The sequence below is a fragment of the Microcebus murinus genome, chromosome X (assembly GCF_040939455.1).
Source record: "Microcebus murinus isolate Inina chromosome X, M.murinus_Inina_mat1.0, whole genome shotgun sequence".
Lineage (NCBI taxonomy): Eukaryota > Metazoa > Chordata > Mammalia > Primates > Cheirogaleidae > Microcebus > Microcebus murinus.
This window is the reverse complement of record NC_134136.1, coordinates 98,904,527-98,926,829: the sequence shown is the minus strand read 5'-3', so window position 1 is coordinate 98,926,829 and position 22,303 is coordinate 98,904,527. Positions and strand designations below refer to the sequence as shown.

The 22,303-nt window shown below is 38.1% G+C and overlaps 1 non-coding gene across 1 annotated transcript; it reads left to right on the top strand.

Moving 5' to 3' along the window:
* The first annotated feature begins 18,782 nt into the window (after window positions 1-18,782).
* LOC142866083 (U6 spliceosomal RNA) lies at window positions 18,783-18,886 on the top strand. Its single transcript, XR_012916151.1, has one exon. It is a non-coding gene; the product is annotated as a U6 spliceosomal RNA (small nuclear RNA).
* The last annotated feature ends 3,417 nt before the right edge of the window (window positions 18,887-22,303 follow it).

Here is a 22,303-nt window from a genome sequence, read left to right as displayed (position 1 = left end):
CATTTTGAAACTGCCCTGGCACATTGCAGTCAACAGGAATTTTTCATGTATATTTTCTATATACCTGTGTTTCAGAGGTTGGGAGCCTATGAAATATAAGTCTTACTCATAAATAATGAATTTTCCACATTCTTTAATAAATAATACCAGAATTGGGTATGGATTTTTTTTACAAACTGCTTAAAGAAGCCTTTTAAAGTTTAAAAAGACTTGCAAGAAAAGGGGAAAATGTATTTGATTAAATAGCACCTACAAACTTTAAAAATGTGTACTTTGCATTTTCCTAGTTGAAATTTTTATGCTATCTTTCCATACTGAACTTGGGACCCAAACTATGTTTAAAATTTACTAGGAAAAAATAAATAGTGCAGTCTTCACATTAATCTGGAATCTGACATGCTATACTTCTTCAACATAGCACTAAATATTAGACTTTTTTTAAACATTAAAGAACACAAAAATTACAAAGCAAATAGGTATATTGGTGTGAAATCTCTTTCAATCCAGAGGCCATGTATTTTAGTTGACATAACTCTTTTTTAAACTCTCAGAGTACAATTTGTCCCTTCCCTCAGATATCTTACAATCATAAAATGCTTTCAAAAAGGAAAAACAAAGGTAGAGTAAGAAGAAGTCTCAGAGAATGTACTGGATGGTAATTTTCCAGTTAGGGCTTTAGCTTTTTTTTTTTTTTTTTTTTCAAGCGACTAAATTTCCTTTCAAAACTAATAAATGACAACATGTCTTCATTGTTTATAGAAAATTCCATCAGGTTGTGATATAGACTATATTCACAGAAAGGTAAATAAAACTAAGCAATATTGTTTCAAGCAAAAAAAAAAAAAATGAGAAATCGCTTGTGTACCCACATTCATATTTCAAAAAATTGATAACCAGCATTTAAGTATTTTCCAAGGGCCTCCGTTTAATGCTATGGTATGTCAAGAATGGGGACTCAGATCGTCCAGGCAACTGTAAGCATGTTCAGAACACAAAAACCTAATGTCAGCATTCTTGCTAGTTTTTCCATAATTACCATCAAATAAGTACAACAGTGTAAAGCACTTAAGAAAGAAGTGTCCAAGGAGCATAAAGGAAAAAGATGTTTTCTCAATTTAAAAGAGAAAGTAGTTTAAGTGTTGATACTTTCAAAGAGCCCCTTGTCATTACTTTTCATACATAAAGAGACTGTTAACTTTGGTGGGAAACAAGGAAAGGATGGCCTAGTTCTATTAGTTATATTAGATAAACTTTTATTAAAGTTCAACAAAGATTGTAGATGACTGTACAGAAAAAGTCAACTAGATTTTTTTGAGTTTTAAAAAAGGGGAAAGTAATTTGTTCTTCAACTCCATTTATGGAAGCCTGTAAAGAACAGTGTTAAACTGTTAAAAGAACAATGATAAAAATCATTTTATTAGAATAGGAAGTGTAAATAGCAGAGATCAGAAACGGTTTGATGTTCTAATAAAATACGAAATGCAGTTTATGGAAGTACTCACAATAGGAGCTTGAGGACCCCTAAGATCACTGAAAGCATTTGGTAATCAAGCACTGGGTGATTAAGCACCAGGCATCTTGTACTTAAAGGACCTACTATAGCCTATCTTGCCTCGATACTTTTGATCATTGTTTTAGCATTAGGGACCCATAGAATTCTGGACACGGGGAGTAAGTAACAAAGATGTGGTGCTTGCCCTTGGGGAACTCAAATAAGGACGCTGTGTATGGTGAATAAAAACATTCTTAAGTGCTTTCATTTTCTCACTTAAATAAACACATAATAAAAGGAAAGTTTATCTAGGGAGATTGAAAGCAGAACATTTCAAAAGCATATGCTGTGAATACAAAATAGCTGGTTTCAAAGCAGTCAAAGGAATTTTGATTATGTGCTAAAATTTATTTGTTCCTTCAGAGCTGTTAATGTATATCAGATAGTTAAAACGCATCTACTCAACATTTTGACAGTGTTTTAATAACTTAACTAAAAATCTCTGACATGTTTATAGGTCCTTGAGCCAGAAACGATAGAAGGCCTTTCAATCATTTTTCTAGAGAAAGATTAGTCAGAAAAGAAGCTGTTGGTTTTCACCCCACATCACCGACTGATGGGAATTCAAATAAGAAACAATAAATTATTGGCTTATCAGAAAATATAGGCCTTCTTAAATAAAGTTGTGGTGATTCATTATTTTATATCCCAAAGTTTAAAAAAAATTTACCTTCCCCTCCAAAGGCCCTAGTTTTATTGAACTAAGCATGCCCTATAAAAATTAAGCATTTATCTTATAACTTAGATTATACTTAACACAAGCAAGTTGCATCTTCTGTCAGAATTCAGTTGACTATAATTAATACCAAGTAAGAATGTTTAGTCTGAGTCATTAAGCTGTACACCTTCCCCGAGGAAAATAATTTTAAAATAAACAGTGACTGACAGGTGATTTTCGAGCACTATTTTTCACATGAGTCATTAGTTAAATAAGACATTTAATTCCTGAAAATCACCAATAGCCAAATTCTGCCTCATGAATTATAAATCACAGGACACAGCAAACAAACTAACTCTGCTAAAGAGAAAAAAATCAATATAGAGGCCTAGAAACAATGAGCACCCCTGATACCCAGACTGGGGCCTCAACAATTTTCTACCAAAACTACCAGGGCTCCTCAGAGAAATGAATGATTCCTGGACTGGAGCAGAAAAATACAAGATGAGCCAAGAACATCTCCTTTTAGCAGCAAGCAAAAAAATAAAGTATCAGAGCTTACTAGGAGTGTGTCAAAAGGTCTCAGGAGCCAGTTTAAAGAAGCTCCAGTTAGCTAAAGTCGAGAAAAATTAAATGTCAAAACAATAATGATTGCTATGGATTGAAACACAATGGATATGTTTATGAATTTATAAGACTTTAAAAATGATCAACTAGTGGTGATGGTTGCACAACTTTATAAATGTACTGGAAACTAGTGAATTGTATGTACACTTTAAAAGGGTGAATTTGATGGTATGAGAATTTTATCTCAATTTTTAAAAATTATCACTTTCGGAGAATGCTTGAGAACAAACTCATTATTTTGAAAACTAGTAAAGGGAAAGATGAAGCATTTATCCTGTAAAAACTGTTCCTCAGACTAACCAAATAATTGACGAGGGGAACATTCTTTTAATAGAAGTATTCCAACTAATATAAAAAGAAGACCTGAAAATATTAGAATATCACCATTTTACAACCCATAATGAATTAATGGATCTTGGCAATGCCCATCAATGGCTGCTAAGCAGAGAGACAAGACATATGCCTCAGGATGGAAGTACACAATGTCACTAGCCAAAAATATCAAACCTGAGCCTGATCAACCTCTAACTCTACCAATTTACAGGAAATACAGGGGACAGAGAAACGTATCAGTGAAACCACAGGGATATGATTGACAAAAATCCAGTTGGTAGGAAACTCTACAGGACAAATGACCCGCTTTTTTCTACAGATAAATTATAAAGAAAAAAATTAGGGGGGAAACCAATATATTAAAAAAGACTTAATTGGATGGCAAGATGTGCAAAAAAAAAAAAAAAAAAAGACTTAAAAGACATGTCAATCAATCACAATGTATGAATTAAATGAAGTTTAATTTAATTATTTATTATTTATTCAGCCATAAAAAAAGAAGGAAATCCTGCCATTTGTGACAACATGTATGAACCTGGAGGGCATTATGCTAAGTAAAATAGGTCAGACACAAAGACAAATACTGTATGATCTCACATATAGGTGGAATCTAAAAAAGTTGAACACAGAAAAAGAGAATAGAATGGTGATTGCCAGGAGCTGGGGGGTGAGGGATATGGGGACATGCTGGTCAAAGGGTACAAACTTTTAGCTATGAAATGAATAAGTTCTGAGGATCTACTGTACAGCCTGGTGACTATAGTTTTAAAACTGTATTCACACACACAATGTAAATATTTGAGGTGATGGATGTATTAACTACCTTTATACACATATGTATATTAAGGCATCACATTGTACACCTTAAGCACATATAATTTTATTTGTCAATTATACCTCAATAAAGCTGACCAAAAAAAACTTTATGGTAGGTTGTACAGCCTTTACTTTTCATATTTACAAGTCTATAGCTTTTCCTGTATAGCCTGTGTTTTTATCTCTTGCCTAAGAAATCCATATCTTTCCCAAGATCATAAATATTGACTCTTAGGGTTCATACTAATAAATTTAAATTTTGTCATTTAGTTTTTTGAACCATCTTGAATCTATTTTGGTATGGTATGAGGTAAAGATTTTATTTCATTTCTATCTATATGTAAAACCAATTGTACAAAATCATTGTTAAACAGTAAGTTCTTTCTCTATGGATTTGTGGTGCCAACTCTGCCATATAATGTGTTTTAGGTATGCATGAGAATGTCTCTATGTTCTTTCTACAGGTGTGCGCTACCATGCCCAGCTAACTCCTGGCATCAAGCAATCTCCCAACTCAACCCCCAGAGTCACTGGGATTACAAGCATGAGCCACTAATGATATTTTTTAAACTACACTGAATTTATATATTTACTCAAAAACAGCTGTTATCTTTATTGAGTCATTCCATCCATGAATATATCTCTCCATTTATTCTTTTCTTCTAATATATGCTTCATAATAATGATTTTCTTCATAAAAATCTCCAACCTCTTTGGTTAGATTTATTTCTGTGTATCTTATAGAATTGTTAAGAATGAGGGATTTTGTTCTGTAATATTTTCTAATAGGTATTGCTAATGTATAGGATAAGGTCCAAAATCCATTACCCAAAACCCTTAGGCCAGACGTGTTTCAAAATTCAGATTTTCTAGTCCACGTGTGGTGGTTCATGCCTATAATCCCAGCACTTTGAGAGGCCAAAGTGGGAGAATCACTTCAGGTCAGGAGTTTGAGACCAGCCTGAGCAAGAACAAGACTCCATCTCTACAAAAAATAAAAAAATTAGCTGGGCATAGTGGCGAGCACCTGTAGTCCCAGCTACTCGGGAGACAGAAGTAGGAGGATTTTTCAAGCCCAGGAGTTTGAGGTTGCAGTGAGCTGTGATGATGCCACTGCACTCTAACTGGGGCAACATGGTGAGACTCTGTCTCAAAAAAAAAAAAAAGATTTTCAAATTTTATAAAGAAATACAGTGCATTTACCATATATTATGTAATACTGCTGGAGTCTGGGGCCACACAATCAAATACATTAATATTTCTGTAGTGAAACTTATAAGCATTTTATTAAATGGAATCAATTACAACTGTAGATAGACTCAGAGTTTTACTGCCAAAGGAATATTGGCACTAAATGTGCAAGGAAAGAAAAACTTTTACTTTCAGAGCTTTGTTATTTTAGATTTGTAATGAAGGGATTATGAACCTATATTAATTGTTACAGGTTAATGCTGTATCCTGTAACCTTGCTGATTTATCTTATTAGTTGCAAAGTTTGAACATTCTCTCCATTTTTATGAAGACAATCATATCCCCTGAAAATAATAACAATTTTAACTCCTCATTTCAAATATGTTTTGTGTTTCTATGTTGATTTTTTCGGTGGGTGGGTGGTTTGATTGCACTGACCAGGACGACGTTGAATGAAAGTAATGATGGTGGCATCCTTGACTTGTTTCTGAATTTATCAGGAATACTTCTTTTTTTATTATTTTATTTTATTTATTTATTTATTTATTTATTTATTTATTTATTTGAGACAGAGTCTCACTTTGTTGTCCAGGCTAGAGTGGGTGCCGTGGCGTCAGCCTAGCTCACAGCAACCTCAATCTCCTGGGCTCAAGCGATCCTCCTGCCTCAGCCTCCCAAGTAGCTGGGGCTATAGGCATGTGCCACCATGCCCGGCTAATTTTTTTTTTGGTTTTTTTTTGTTTTGTTTTGTTTTGTTTTGGTACAGAATCTCAGTCTGTTGCCCGGGCTAGAGTGCCCTGGCGTCAGCTCACAGCAACCTCAAAGTCCTGGGCTAAGGCTGGTCGTGGCGGCTAAGGCCTGTAATACTAGCACTCTAGGAGGCTGAGGCGGGAGGATCGCTTGAGCTCAGGAGTTCAAGACCAGCCTGAGCAAGAGCAAGACCCCATCTCTACTGAAAATAGAAAGAAATTAATCGGCCAACTAAAAATATATAGAAAAAATGAGCAGGGCATGGTGGTGCATGCCTGTAGTCCCAGCTACCCCGGAGGCTCAGGCAGAAGGATTTCTTGAGCCCAGGAGTTTGAGGTTGCTGTGAGCTAGGCTGACGCCACGGCACTCTAGCCCGGGAAGAGTGACACTCTGTCTCGAAAAAAAAAAAAAAAAAAAAGTCCTGGGCTAATTTTTTCTATATATTTTTAGTTGGCCGATTAATTTCTTTCTATTTTTAGTAGAGACGGGGTCTCGCTCTTGCTCAGGCTGGTCTTGAACTCCTGACCTTTGGTGATCCTCCCACCTCGGCCTCCCAGAGTGCTAGGGTTACAAGCATGAGCCACCGTGCCCGGCCAGGAATACTTTTAAAGTTTCTAAAGTTTGGTAGTTAAATTTCATCAACATAAGGAGGTTCCTCTATCCTTAGTTTGCAAAGAACTTTCATCAGGAATTAGTGTTGAATTGAGATAATCACGTGCACTGGGTGTCTCATCTGCGGTGCTCTTAGAAGTGTGGCTCCGCTGCCGTCGCTTTTAGAACTGTGACCTGACTGAGTGCAAAAGTTGTAGGGAGACCTACAGACAACCCAGAAGCCGAAACATGGTGAGTCTGTGGAGTAGGGGTCCCGACACTTTGGAGAATGGGCTGGTGGGAACCGGCCTGAACCGGCTGTGGCGGTACCTGGGCCTCCCAGCCATCCACTCCAGAGTGGGCGACCCGAGTCACCGCCGCTGGCGCTGGCGAAGTTTGGCCCTCAGTGTCTCTGCCAGCAGGTTGGGGGCTGGGCGGCAGCCGGGCCCCCAGGCATCCTGTCCCATCCCTACGTGGTGACCTCGTCCTGGCTCCCTCTCTGGGCAGTTCCGCAGCCACGGCGCCACGTGTCCCCAGATTGTGCGGTGACGGCGGGAGGGTCATCAGGGGAGGGTCCCAATTCGGTGTGTGGGGGGGTGTCATGCGTGGAAGGGGCCGTGATAGGCAGGGGTTCCCCATCCCCTCTGTTCTCCTTGAGGGAGACCCTTTTCCACAGAGTCTTCCAAACATACGAGGCAGGGTCTCAAACCCACAGCCTGTCCCCTAACCTAGCTCTTCCTAGCACTGGGAATAAATCCTTAACTTTCCAGATCCCTCCCTGCATTCCCAAACATCAACTCCTCTCTACTCTAGTAGGCAACATTATTAGCGAATAGTCATCCTCCATACTACATTTCATTCAGCTGAGATATATTGTTTATCATTTTTCTACAGATCAATAGTTGTCTTTTCAAAAAGACTTATGTTGTTTGTGAACATTTCAGATGAGAGGAAAACAGAGAATAACTACCTGACAATCTGCTGTAAAATCTCCTTTTATCTTTTCACAGGCACAGACACCTTACCAAAATGTCTTTGAGACCTGGCACGGTGGCTCACGCCTGTAATGCTAGCACTCTGGGAGGCCGAGGCGGGCAGATAGTTTGATCTCAGGAGTTGGAAACCAGCCTGGGCAAGAGCGAGACCCCATCTCTACCAAAAATACAAAAAATTAGGCGGGCATGGTGGCACATGCCTGTAGTCCCAGCCACTCTGGAGGCTGAGGCAGGAGGATCGCTTCAGCCCAGGAGTCTGAGGTTGCTGTGAGCTAGGCTGATGCCACAGCACTCTAGCCAGGGCAACAGAGTGAGACTCTGTCTCAAAAAGAAAAAAAAAAAAAAGATAATCATACTTTTTCTCATCTAATCTGTACATGTAGGAATTTACCTTTCTAGTTAAACCATCCATACATTTTTGGGATAAACTCTACTTGGTCATAATTTTTTAATACACTTTTGTATTCAACTACTAATCTATATGATGATTCTTGCATCTATGTTTGTAAGTGATATTAGCTTATATTTTCTTTACATTTTTTTCCAACGTCTTTTTACAATTTTCATATCAAAGTAGCCTCTTAAATGAGTTGGGTAGCATTCTCTTTTATTATTATTGTTAATGTTATGTGAATAATTAAGATAAGGATGTTCTCTTTAGTTGTGGATTGAGTAACACTTTCCTAAAAACTCTGGGCTTGGTTGTATTTTGTGTGTGTGTTTAGGTGTGTGTGTTTTAGATGATTAAATATCTTTTCTATTGTGTCAATTAATTAATGGACTATGTCTGATTTCTATTTCCTCTTGAATTCACTTAGGAAATTTATATTTTGTAGAAAATTGTCTATTTCATTGTGAGTTTTCTAATGTATTTCTATAAATTGGTTCATAATGCTCTCCTGTGACTTTTGGAAACTTTACCGTTTCTAACCCGTTTTTCATTCACACCATTGTCTATCATGCCTCTTATTTTTCTCAATTAGTCTTTCAACTGATTAGCCTATTTTTAATTCTTTTAAATCAATTGGCTTTTAGTTTCTTGATCATCCATTGTTCTTTGTTTTCTTTGTTTATAACATTCTGTTTTTTATACTTACTGTTTTCTTCCTTCAATTTTCTTTGAGTTTTCTTAATATGTTGCTTGTGGTAGATTAGTAATTATTCCCCAATATATTTCTCTCTTTCCTTCGGTGTAAAGAACTTTTAACTGGACACAGGACTTCACAGCTAAAATCCACACTTCCCAATCCCCTTTGCCACTAGCTGTCACCCCATGGCCAAGTTCTGACCAACAGAATAGGAGAAGAGGTATTGTGTGCTTCTACAGGGTCTTGCATTTTTAAAAAATTGTGTGCGGACCGTCTTGGACTCTTTCCCACTGTCTGATGGCTGCAAGGTGATGACAACCAGATACTACTGTTTTGGAAATGCAAATGAAAGACTTATGTTGAGTTTGGCATGAATGCCTGCCAACCCTGGACCTTCCACCCAACGCAGGACTATTTTGTGGGTGGAAAAAAGAGTTCTATCTTATTTAAGTTTTTATATTTTGGGGACTCATTGATAAAAGTACTGAGCCTATACCCTAGCTATTCTCTACCATTTCTGAACAATTAGATCATTAATTTATTTTTCTTCTTTAATATGTGCATTTCAAATGTTAATTTCCTTCTAAATACCATCTTAGCTATATCACACATGGTTTGATAGATTCTGTTTTGCTGCTGTTCAGTTGTAAATATTTTGTAAGTTTCATTTCCATTTCTTTTTTAACTCAGTAATTGTTTAGAAATGGGGGCAGAGGAAGGTTGTGCTTTCATTATATTATATCAAATTTGATTTCTGGAAGCCAGAAAATGTGCTCTATATAAGTGCTGCAGTGAAAGACCAGCTTTAAAAAAAATTGCAATCTGTTATACACTGATATTTCTATAAAATATAATAAAAATAAATTACTAGAAAATAAAAATTTTAAATGACATATAAAATAACAAAGCCAAATTTTTTACTGCTAGAGGCAGCAGACATAAAATTACTCAGTCAAATGTTATAAAAGTTTCTAAACACTCTCAATTTCTGTATTTATCTTGTCACAGATGAGTAACAAAGAGTTCATTGACTGGCACCACTCCACAAACCATATTTATAATAGCACTGGTTTATATAATATATATAACATAATACATAACTACCCCACATAATGACCCTTCAGTTAACATTTGCCAAAGCAGCTCTTGAAAATTTTACCACCTTTTCAACAGACTCCTTTTATAGGACATAATGACTTTTCACCCCCCAAATATATTTAAATAAATATGCTCAAAGAAGTGATAATTCAACATAACAGTTTAAGGCAAAAATATACTCAACAATTATAGGACATAAGAAATCTTAGTCAGAGGATATCATATGGAACAAATTTGGATTGTCCCCTGTGCTTGAATGAACCACAAATGTTTTCTGCTTATTTATTTCTTTTAGCATACAGGCATCAAGCAAAAGAAATAAACATCCCAAATTGAGAACAAAACAGGAAGAAGCAGCTGGCAGAACTGTGGAAAGTTTTGTAATTCTCGCAAAGGTAAGGCAAGCCAAGGACACAGAAGGAATCTGACAGAGTAAAATTGAAGTTTCAATGAAGTCTGACTTGGGCATACAAAACTTCAAAGTGCCCTGACAACAGAGCTCCCATTTTCTGTGGCAATAACATTATATTGAGGGAAAATATCATATGATAAGTAAGTAAGTAGTAAAGAGAGTCAGAGCATTACATGAACTGGTCTTCTGAGAACTTCAGAGTTTTTACCATAAAGAATGACTTACTTTGTGGGTAGGGAAAAAATGGATTAAGAATAAAAGGGTTAAACTGGCTGGGCATGGTGGCTCACACCTGTAATCCTAGCACTCTGGGAGGCAGAGGCGGGAGGATCGCTGAAGGTCAGGAGTTCGAAACCAGCCTGAGCAAGAGCAAGACCCTGTCTCTACTAAAAGTAGAAAGAAATTAATTGGCCAACTAAAAATATAGAAAAAATTAGCCGGGCATGGTGGCGCATGCCTGTAGTCCCAGCTACTCGGGAGACTGAGGCAGTAGGATTGCTTGAGCCCAGGAGTTTGAGGTTGCTGTGAGCTAGGCTGACGCCATGGCACTCTAGCCCAGGCATCAGAGTGAGGCTCTGTCTCAAAAAAAAAAAAAAGAATAAAAGGGTTAAACTGAGGCTGTGCTCTGAAGCAGAGTTTCTCAAACGATGATGAGCACACAAATCACTCTGGGATGTTGCAGAAATGCTCATTCTGATTCAGGGGTCTAGGACAGGGCCTGAGAGTCTGCTTTCCAGCAAGTTCCCAGGTGATGCCTTTGGATACTGCTGGTCCCATAGCAGGGGCTCTGGGATCCTGCAGAGCTGTTGCTTCTCCCGCTGGCTTTGCATGAAGTTTGTGTCTTGTATCGCATGTACCTGCCAGCACCCCTGCTAGCAAGAGAAAAGGGACTGGGAAATGGCAGAAACCCCTTCCCTCGGGTGGCCTGTAGAAAGGGGCTGGGCTCGGGGCAGCCAGTGGCTTAAGACTCCCCTGTGCCTCACATGGCCCAGGATGGGTGGGAGTAGAACAAGGAGTCAGCTGTTGTTGTGATCAGTACTTCCACCCACGGCCAAGCCCTGAGGGACTCCAACATTCAGAGTGAAGGAGAGAGAAAATTATCAGAGATAACAGTTATCAGAGAACAGGGAATGGAGCACCAACATACAGACACTTACCATTCCCAGCCAAGAGATGCAACAATTAAAGACACTTAAAAAAAAGATCTTCCTAAGCTTAAGAAGGATCTCCACCTGCAGACTGAAAGAAATTACCAGTTTCAGGGAGAATGAACTACCTATGCATAGACACATTAGGCAACAATTTTTAACTACAAGGGGGAAAAGTCCTGCAATCATTAACACAGGAGAAAACAAATCATCCTTTTCTGAGGGTTTGCCTCGTGTTCAGCACTCACTTGGTGCTTGACATGAATTCTCTCATTTAAACCTCCCAGCATCCCAATAAAATGGTGGTGTTGGCCTTCAAGTTGACGGATTTGGGAACTCAATCGATTTTGTCCGGGATCCCTTTGCTCTCCTCTGCTGCTCAGCTCTGGTTCATTCTGTGTGGTTGCCTGAGCCTCTCCTACTGCAGACAGGCTTCCTCTTCCATATGTGGCACTGGCCGCTCTGAGCTCAACCTATCCTAGCTCAGCAACCCCAGGAGAAAGAGAGAGAGAGTCTCCCTCCTGGTTTCCCCATAGAGGGACTCCAGTTGTCCCCACACTATGTGCTCAACACTTAGATCCAGCACAGTGGCCATGGGAATGGAGTAAGATCATTGGCCAGGGGGTGAGGCCCCTGTGATTGGAAGTCCCAGCAGAATTCAAAGGTTGGAGTGGAAAGAGCAAACAAGTAAAAGGGAGGAAGGATGATTTGGCCAACGAATGCAAAGGGTCCACAAAGAGGAGGGTCTATGAGTTGCCCCATATTACAGATGACGACAGTAAGGATCAGAGAGGTTAAGTAACTTGCCCAAGGTCACGCATCTAATAAGTGGGGTAGCCAGGATACAAACCAAAGCAATCTAACCCCAGAGCTCCCAACCACTCTGCTATAAGGGAACAAAGCCAGTTTGGTTTCAGACTTCTCTGCAATATTAGCTTTCAGAAGAAAATGGAGGAACAGCTAGACTTTTTGGAGAAAATGATTATAACTGAAGAGATTCTTATACTCTGCCAAACTGCCTTTCACAATTTCACAATAGCTAACACATATTAAACACACACCATGTGAAAGGCATTGTTTTAAGTACTTTATATATGTATCTTGAGTCATTCACTCCATGAACAACTCTGTAAGACAGGAATTCTTATTCTCATTCTACATATGAGAAAACTGAAGGCCAGGGAAGTTAGGTAACTTATCTAAGAGCCATGATTGAGCCTAAGAAGCCTAATCTTCTGAGCCCATGCTGTGAACTTCCCTGATTTCAGAACACAGGATATCTTTCCATTAGGTCTTTAATTTCTTTCAATAGTTTTGTGGTTTTCAATCATTCTTTCTTCAAATATTTTTTCTTCTCCTTTCTCTCTTTCCTCTCCTGGTATTCCCATTACATGTGTATTGGCGTGCTTAATGGTGTTACACATTTCTGTGAGGCTCTGTTAATTTTTCTTCATCATTTTTTTTTACTGTGTTCTTAAGATTGCATAATGTCTATAGATCTTCAAGTTCACTGTTTCTTTCTTCTGCTAACTCAAATGTACTGTTAAGCCCCTCTAGTGAATTTTCCTCTTTTATATTCTACAGTTTTGTCTTCTTTAAGTATTATTATGAACTCATAGATATTGTCATGTATAATATTTTAATCCACTGCTTAAAGTGAGCCACTGTACCTGGCCTACTGTCCTATCTTTCTGGTACTACATGTTCCATGTGCATCTTGTATTTTTCCTGCCCTCACCCTAGAGACAGCCATTTCTTCAAGGAGCCCTGGTTTTGTTTATTGGAGGATGGTATTTGGAAACAAAGATCTGGTTGCTAGGTGTGCTCATTGCTGCTGGAGTGTCACTACTTCTAGGCCATCTCAGCAGTCAGAGCTAGGAAATATGTCTATGTAAAGTAACCTATGTATACATATAGGTTGTCTATATGTATATATTTCTGTATGTATATATTTCTGTATGTCTATATATCTATATTTCTGTATCTGTCTCCTGTTAAATAAAAATGATGGAGGGTGTCATTGTTTTAGACTAAGCTCCTGCACTAAGCCCCAACAGAGCAGACTAGAAACCAAAATGGAGTCACTCATACCAAAGCTCCACATCACTAAACCACAAATGAGTTGTTATCTGGCCTTCTGAGAAATCAGAAAAAAGATATAACAGCCAAATTTCCCAAACCAGCCAGTTTCAATTGGCTTGATAATGAAGTTACCTCTGGCTTTTGTTCTTTTATTTTCTTTTCTTGCTCCCCTGGAGCAAGAAAACAAAAAGTACTTATAACAAAAAGTAACCTGATGTCAACCAATCAATTATTTGTCTATTGTTCTGTTCTGCATTCCTGCCTTATGCAGAAAGTAACTTTGAAATGACCCATCTGTTCTTTGTTCCTGCTTTCTTCAATTCTTTTCTGTCTATAAAACCAACTTTCTCTGCTCAGCTCATTGGAACACTTATTCTATTCTATAGAATAAAATGTTGCCTGATTGTAGAATTTGAAATAAAGCAAATTAACATCTTAAAATTATTGTAATTTTATCCTTTGATACTCCCAACTAGAGTTCAATTCTTTTTGTCTTTAGCCTTATACTATCTAGTCAAAACACTCTTTTTCAAAGTTACTTAATAAACAACTTTTCCCCATCCACTTTAGTAAAGTTATGTCATACATTTTTTATTATTTATTATTTTTTATTTTAGCATATTACAGGGGTACAAATGGGTTTTTTGTTTGTTTGTTTGTTTGTTTGTTGACAGAGTCTCACTGTGTTGCCCAGGCTAGAGTGCCATGGCATCAGCCTAGCTCACAGCAACCTCAGACTCCTGGGCTCAAGTGATCCTCCTGCCTCAGCCTCCCGAGTAGCTGGGACTACAGGTGTGCACCACCATGCCTAGCTAATTTTTTCTATATTTTTAGTTGTCCAGCTAATTTCTTTCTATTTATAGTAGAGACGGGGTCTCGCTCTTGCTCAGGCTGGTTTCAAACTCCTGACCTTGAGCGATCAGCCCGCCTCGACCTCCTAGAGTGCTAGGATTATAGGCGTGAGCCACCACGCCCAGCTGATGGGGGTACAAATGTTTAGGTTGCATATATTGCCTTTGCCCCACCCGAGTCAGAGCTTCAGGTGTGTCCATTCTCCATATGTCATACATTTTTAATACAATTAAATTCTTTTGTGTATTATTTATGTTTTAATTGACAAATGAAAATTGTATATGTTTATCCTGTACAACATTTTGTTTTGAAATATGTATTTTAGTCATTCCACATTGTGGAATAACTAAATTGAGCTAATTAACATATATAGTAACTCACATACCTATCATTTTTTTTGTGATGAGAAGACTTACAATCTGTTCTCTCAGTAATTTTCAACAATACAGTACATTGTTATTAACTATAGCCACCGGCCAGGTGTGGTGGCTCACGCCTGTAATCCTAGCTCTCTGGGAGGCCGAGGCCGGCAGATTGCTCGAGGTCAGGAGTTCAAAACCAGCCTGAGCAAGAGCAAGACCTGTCTCTACTATAAATAGAAAGAAATTAATTGGCCAACTGATATATATATATATCAGTTATATATATAATATATATTATATATATTATATATAGTATATATGTTATTATATATATAATATATATTATATATATGTATAAATTATATATATAATTTAACCGGGCATGGCAGCACATGCCTGTAATCCCAGCTACTTGGGAGGCTGAGGCAGTAGGATCGCTTGAGCCCAGGAGTTTGAGGTTGCTGTGAGCTAGGCTGACGCCACGGCGTCAGGGCACTCACTCTAGCCTGGACAACAAAGCAATACTCTGTCTCAAAAAAAAAAAAAAAAAAAAAACTATAGCCACCATGTTGTACAATAGACCTCTTGAATTTATTCATCCTAACTAAAATTTTTTATTCTTTGACCAACATGTCCCCAACACCCACCCCCTTCCAGCCCCTGGTAACCACTTTCCACTTTCTTCTTTTTTATTTTTTATTTTTCAACTCTTTTCAAGTCCACATATAAGTGAGACCATGCAGTATTTGTCTTTCTGTGCCTGGTTTATTTCACTTAACGTAATTTCCTCCAGGTACAATTAAATTCTTTTGTCACCTTCTGTATTCTATCACTGACAACCTGGTTGATTCTTTTTTCAATTTGCATACAGTAATGTTCACTCTTGGTGGCGTACCATTCTATGGGTTTTGACAATTGTAGAGTCATGTATCCTCCATCATTCTTGTGTAGCCCATTATGTACTCAACTGTTCCCTCTCTCCTAACCCAAATTTCCCAAACAAGCCAGTTTCAACCACTGATCTGTTTTTAGTCCTGTTCTAGACTGAATAATGACCCCACAAAGATATCCATGTTCTAATCCCCAAAACCTGTAAATGTTACCTTATATGGCAAAGGGACTTAGCAGGTATGATTACATTAAACATCTCAAAATGAGATTACCCTGGACTATCCAGGTGGGCCCTAAATGTAATAACAAGTGTCTTTAAAAGTGGGTGGCAAGAAGGTCACAGGAGGTAGTAGGAGATGTGAAGATGGAAGCAAGAGGCAAATGGCTTCCAGAAGCTAGAAACGGCAAGTAAACAAATCCTCCCCCAAAGCCTCTAGAAGTAACCAGCCCTTATGACGCCTTGATTTTATTATTTTTATTTATTTGTTTATTAGAGACAGGGTCATGCTCTGTTGCCCAGGCTGGAGTGCAGTGGTGTGATCGTAGGTCACTGCAGCCTCAAACTCCTAAGCTCAAGCAATCCTCTCATCTCAGCCTCCCAAAGTAGCTGGGATTACAGGGTACAGGCATGTAGCACCATGCCTGGCTAATTAAAAAAAATTTTTTTAGAGACAATATCTTGTTATGTTGCTCAGACTAGTCTCAAACTCCTGGGCTCTTCCTACCTCAGTCCTCAGTCTCCCAAATAGCCAGGACTACAGGTGCAATCTACCATGCCTGGCAGACACCTTGACTTTCGTCTAATGAAACTGATTTCAGACTTCTGGCTTCCAGAAACATAAAAGAATAAATTTGTGCTGTTGTAAGCTACTATTAATAAGTTTGTGGTAATTTGTTACAGCAGCAATAGAAAACTAATACACATCCCTATAGTTTTGCCTCTTTCAAAAATGTCATATGCATAGAATCATACAACACTTTTGGGTCTTTGGGGTCTGACTTCTTTCAGTTGGCAAAATGCATTTAAGGTCATCCATGTTTATGTTATGTATATTTTACCACTAAAAAAAAAGATTCATCCATATTGTTGAGTGAATCAATAGATCCTTTTTATCCCTGACTAGTGTTCTGTTGTACACATGTACCATAGTTTGGTTATCCATTCTCCTATTGAAAGATATCTTGGTTGTTTCCAATTATTGATAAATAAAGCTGCTATAACCATTTGCATACAGGTTTTTGTCTGCCTATAAATTTTCAATTCATTTGTCTATTAAAGAAAATTCATAGATATTCATAGCCTTTAGGACATGGAAATGTCAATTTAAATATTATTACCAGGGCAACAAACTATTAGGTAATACAAACCAAAGGAATTACAGGCCTTTTAAGGCCAAGGTTACATTCATAGAACAAGCCACAGGCTCTGAGTTCCAGATGTCTTGTAAGACCCCTTTGTTAGAAATAACATTTTCAAGGACATTTTAAGAAACCAGAAAATCACCTTTTCCTTATTCTGTTGCTGGGATTTCTTACACTAACAGTCAGGAGGGCCTGTAGTTTTCCAGACCAAATGCTGGAATTCCATTATTTAGAACTGAGAGACATAAAGACAGACCTGAGAAGCCTAAAACTCACTATGGAAAGGAGAGGGGCAAAATAGTTTTATAAACAATTGGAATATGAGGCATGTAATGTTATCCATTTATAGTATGAATAGAAAAAAATGACAATAAATATTTGAATGTCTGGTTTATTATATTGGCCATTCACCCTTAGTCCTTAGTAATGTTTGCTATGAAACTTTGTCAAATACTTTCAAGAAGCCATTAAAACTTGTTTTTTCCAACAGATGTGCAGTGAAGCCTCACAAGTTTTGCCTGAACAAAGAAAAAACAAGTCATTCAAACACAAAAGTGGCAACATTTTTCTCCAAGGGACCAAAACTGGAGGAATAATTGAGTTGCACCCCTCAATGTGAAATCAGGTATAAGTCACATAATGTCCAAAAGCTTGTAAAACTGACTGTAGAGTTTATAACAAATATTTGTCAAGGTGTGGGATTTCCCCCTACTTACATGTTAGCCTTTTATGGATCCATTTATCCATTTCATAGATGCCAGGGGCACAGCAAGCAGCATGAGCAACAGCATATTTGCCTCGGTTCCCCAAGTCTACAAGTTACAGAGGGCCACTCAGAGGGGCCAGGGTGTACATGCTATGTACACAGTGCATGTTTGCACCACAGCCAAGGAATACTGGCCTTGGGGAAAGCAAGCCTGCTCTTTGTCCCAGAAGGAGATATCACCTCATCCCTCAAGGCAGTTCCCTGCAATATAGCCTTGAGAAATGGCCCAGGTAAAGAGCAGTCAGGGCCCCGCATTGTTGCCCAACAAGAACAAACAGGGATGCTCCAGGCTGTGAGGGATTGCACCTCTCAGCAACAGTATGCCCAGAGAGAGAACAGGCTCTCTTTCCTTCTACATGAAGTGGACAACCAGATGTACTGCCCAAAGTGTTGCCCCTAGCACTATTTTCCTTCATCGCTGTCTTTCAGGGGCTAGAATGCAGCTACCACCCACTTTTAGGTGGTGCCAGGAAACTGCATAAACTGGGTCTGTGCTTTTTCTCTGTTAACCGGTCTTAAGGAACCATCCAGGAAGCCACAAATATGGATTAAAGAAGTAAACCAAGGCCAGGCGCGGTGGCTCATGCCTGTAACCCTAGCACTCTGGGAGGCCAAGGTGGGTGGATCGCTAGAGGTCAGGAGTTCGAAGAAACCAGCCTGAGCAAGAGCGAGACCCTGTCTCTAAAAAAAAAAAAAAAGAAGAAGAAGAAGAAGTAAACCAGTAGGAGCAAGTACCATGGGAGTCTGAACCATCTCTTCACACAGTTTACTTGTACCTTCCAACCAGCTTAGATCCAAACTTATATATGGCATTATCAAATGGAATACTGATGTGCATTCAACCCAGCTCCTAATGGTCTTTTCAAGTGGCATACCTCACTCTCCTTTGACCTTCCAGATCCCCTGCCCATCTTTAGCATTGAGTGAACCCACCCAGAAGCTGGAAGACAAGGAAAGCTGTTGATACTTTCCCTTCCCCAGGCACAGAGCAGGTAGAGAAGGGTGGAGTGAGTGTGGAAGGGCAAGTGGAAGATATCCAGCACAGCCATAAATAGCATTGATGTCACTGGTGTGATTTTCTAAAACATTAAGCCATTCTTGGTAAAGTTCCAAACAAAACAACACACACTCTTTTCAATTTACATAGCAGTTCCGTTCCTGGAAAATTCCATGTATATTAAAACCATGCAAAAAATACTTTTGAGTTATGCTTGCTTCAGCAGCAATAGACTAAAATTGGAATTATACAAAAAAGATAAGTTTGGCCCCTGCGCTAGGTGACATGCAAATTTGTGAAAACACTCAATATTAAAATAATACATTTTATAAAAAGTAAAAAGTACTTTGAGTTTACATCTAAAATGAGGTTAGGTTTGGGCTCAAATAATTATAGATTTTTCATGTACATCAATGTCTAATGGGACATTTGAAAATTATGTAAGATGTAGGAAAATTCTTCCTTGCAGGAATGTCACCTGCATTGAAGTACATATGACATTCTTGGCTTTTGCCCACTAAATGCCAGAAGATTCCTGCCAATCACTGTAACAACCACAAAACCCCACGTGTTTTCAAAGCACACCCCTGTGTGGGACTGCCCCTAGTAGGAACTACTCTCCTAAGGTGAAACATTCAACTTTGGAGAATTTGAGTATGATACTTCATCTACTTAGTATCTAGGACAACACTGAATGGAAGAAATGACTTCTCAATTTATAGGTCTCTGTCCAATCTTCTATACAGAAAGAAGTCTCTGATCCTGCTACCAAACACTTGCTGCCATTTCTGGCAATGTATAATTGTGAATTGGAATTTTCTGATTTAGCATAAAGAAAAAGTAAGAAAATAACTGACTAGACATGAAGCTCAAGCTTCACATTGAGCCATATAGATGTTTATAAATAACCACGTTTCATGTCACTTGAAATTAAACTATAACATTTTTCTATTTTTAATTTATACATCTTAAGTAATTCATGCACATTATATAAAATCAGAAAATGCGGAAACAAAAATAAAAACACATTCTGTGGTAGACAGAATAATGGCCCACGAAAGATGTCCGTAATCTAATCCCTGGGACCTTTTACACAGCAAAAGGGACTTTGCAGATGTGTCTAAATTAAAAGATCTTGAGACGAGGAGATTATCCTGGATTATCTGGGTGGACCTGATGTAATCATAAGGACGCTTATAAAAGGGAAGCATGAGGGTCAGAAGGCAGAGAAGTTGACGTCATGGTAGAAGCAGAGATTGGAGTGATGCAGTCATGAGCCAAGGAACACTAGCAGCCTAGAAGCCAGAAGACGCAAGGAATGGATTCTCCCCTGGAGCCTCCAGGGGGAACCAGCCCTGCTGATACCTTGATTTTAGTCCTATAAGACTCACTGCAGACTTTATTTATTTTTGAGACAGAATCTCACTCTGTTGCCCATGCTAGAGTACAGTGGTGTCATCAAAACTCATTGCAACCTCAGACTCGTGGGCTCAAGTGATCCTCCTGCCTCAGCCTCCTGAGTAGCTGGGACTACAGGTGTGTGCCACCACCAAATCTGGCTAATTTTTCTATTTTTTGTGGAGACAGGGTCTTGCTATGTTGCCCAGGCTGGTCTTGAACTCATGATCTCAAGTGATCCTCCCACCTCAGCCTCCCAGAGTGGTAGGATTGCAGGCGTGAGCTGCCACACCCAGCCCTAATATGATTCTTAATCATGGGTTTATATGAATATTTTCAACTCAGTTTTAATATTACAGTGTTTTCCTTAATTTCTTGAATTTTATCCTAATATTTTTATAAATAATGGAACTACTGGGCCTCTTCCCGGAGGACCACACAACAAATTGTTAATATAAAAACTGAAAGTGAAGGATCTCCTCTCTTTTATATTTTTCCATTCTTCCCCTCTTTGAAGGGGAACATTTATTCATTCATATTTATTCTCTTACAGGCTTTCTCTTTACTTAAATGTAAACTATGCTTATGAAAGCATTTCATAATAATTTCAGCCCTAAGAATCCTTTAAACTGTTATTTTAAATTATAATATTTCCTGTTAATCTAGTACTTTAGGTTTAAAAAGAATTTTTCATGTAAAGTTTCTCTAAAAATTTTTAGGATAGCATTTAATTAACATAGCATTTAATTTGATTTAGGCAAAATTATACAAATTGTTTGCTTTCCACTAACTGTATTTTTCCCACAAACAAGGCAAACCTATACTTTTGAAATGTATTTTAAAAAACAGTTAAAGGCCAGGAGCGGTGGCTCACGTCTGTAATCCTAGAACTCTGGGAGGCTGAGGCAGGAGGATAGGATCGCTTGGATAGCAGGATAGGATCCTGCTACCAAACACTTGCTGCCATTTCTGGCAATGTATAATTGTGAATTGGAATTTGAGCTCAGGAGTTTGAGATCAGCCTGAGCAAGATCGAGACCCCTTCTGAGATAAAAATAGAAATAAATTAATTGGCCAACTAAAAATACATAGAAAAAATTAGTCGGGCATGGTGGCGAGTGCCTGTAGTCCCAGCTATCTGGGAGGCTGAGGCAGGAGGATCACTTGAGCCCAGGAGTTTGAGGTTGCTGTGAGTTAGGCTGACGCCATGGCACTCTACTCCAAGCAACAGAGTGAGACTCTGTCTGAAAAAAAACAACAGTTAAATACAAAGAAAAAGTAGCATATATATACAATGGAATACTATTCAGCCATAAAAAAGAATGAGATCATGTCTTTTGCAGCAACGTGGATGGAACTGGAGGCCATTACCTTTACTGAAAAAATTCAGAATCAGAAAGTCAATTACCACATGTTCTCACTTGTAAGTGGTAGCTAAATAATGTGTACATATGGACATAGAGTGTACAATAATACATTGGAGACTCAGGAGGGTGAGCCATGAGATATTAATGGGTAAAATGTACATTATTCAGGTGATAGTTACACTAAAAGCCTAGATTTCACCCCTATGCAATATATCCATGTAACAAAACTGCACTTGTATCCCCTAAATTCATACAAATAAAAAAATATATATATAATTTGTTTTTTCCAATATTTAGTAAACATATGAAATAGAAATTCAAAGTCTAATGCTGGATAACCACTTATAATGAACAGAGATGTCCCTAATCTACAACAATCACTTCTTTTTAAAAAATATTTAGTGATTTAAAAATATTATTCAAGTAAAATTATATTTTTCATATTTCTGCTCAAAAATTTGTTTTCAGGTGTCCACTTGGAATTATGTTATTAATACTGATAAAATTACTCAGATTCATTTTGAATACTCTTCTATTACTTTCAAGTACATTATTTAGCACAAGATATTATATAATAGAACAAATAATTCAGCCTGACAAAACAGCATTTCCCAAAAGTAATATTTCCAGTAACAATTTCTCTATGGAATGATACTTGACAGCAAATATTGTGAAATATCTCACAACCACCCTGCACAGGGTCAATAAATATTACTGTAATGTATTTTTTGGAAAGTAGCTGAGCTGGCTTTATAGAAGCTTGAAGAAAATGAGGAAGTTCTTCTAAACAAAAATATCATACCCACAAGTAAGAGATTAGCTTAAATCAAAAACTTTTTTAGCACAGCTTCACATGTTCCTTAAAATTTTGTTCTGTGTCATGAAACTATTTTCTCTGGATTAATAATGCATTGAAGAGACTGAGAGAACCTTTGAAGAAAGAGTCTGGGCTTTATTTCTCTCTCTA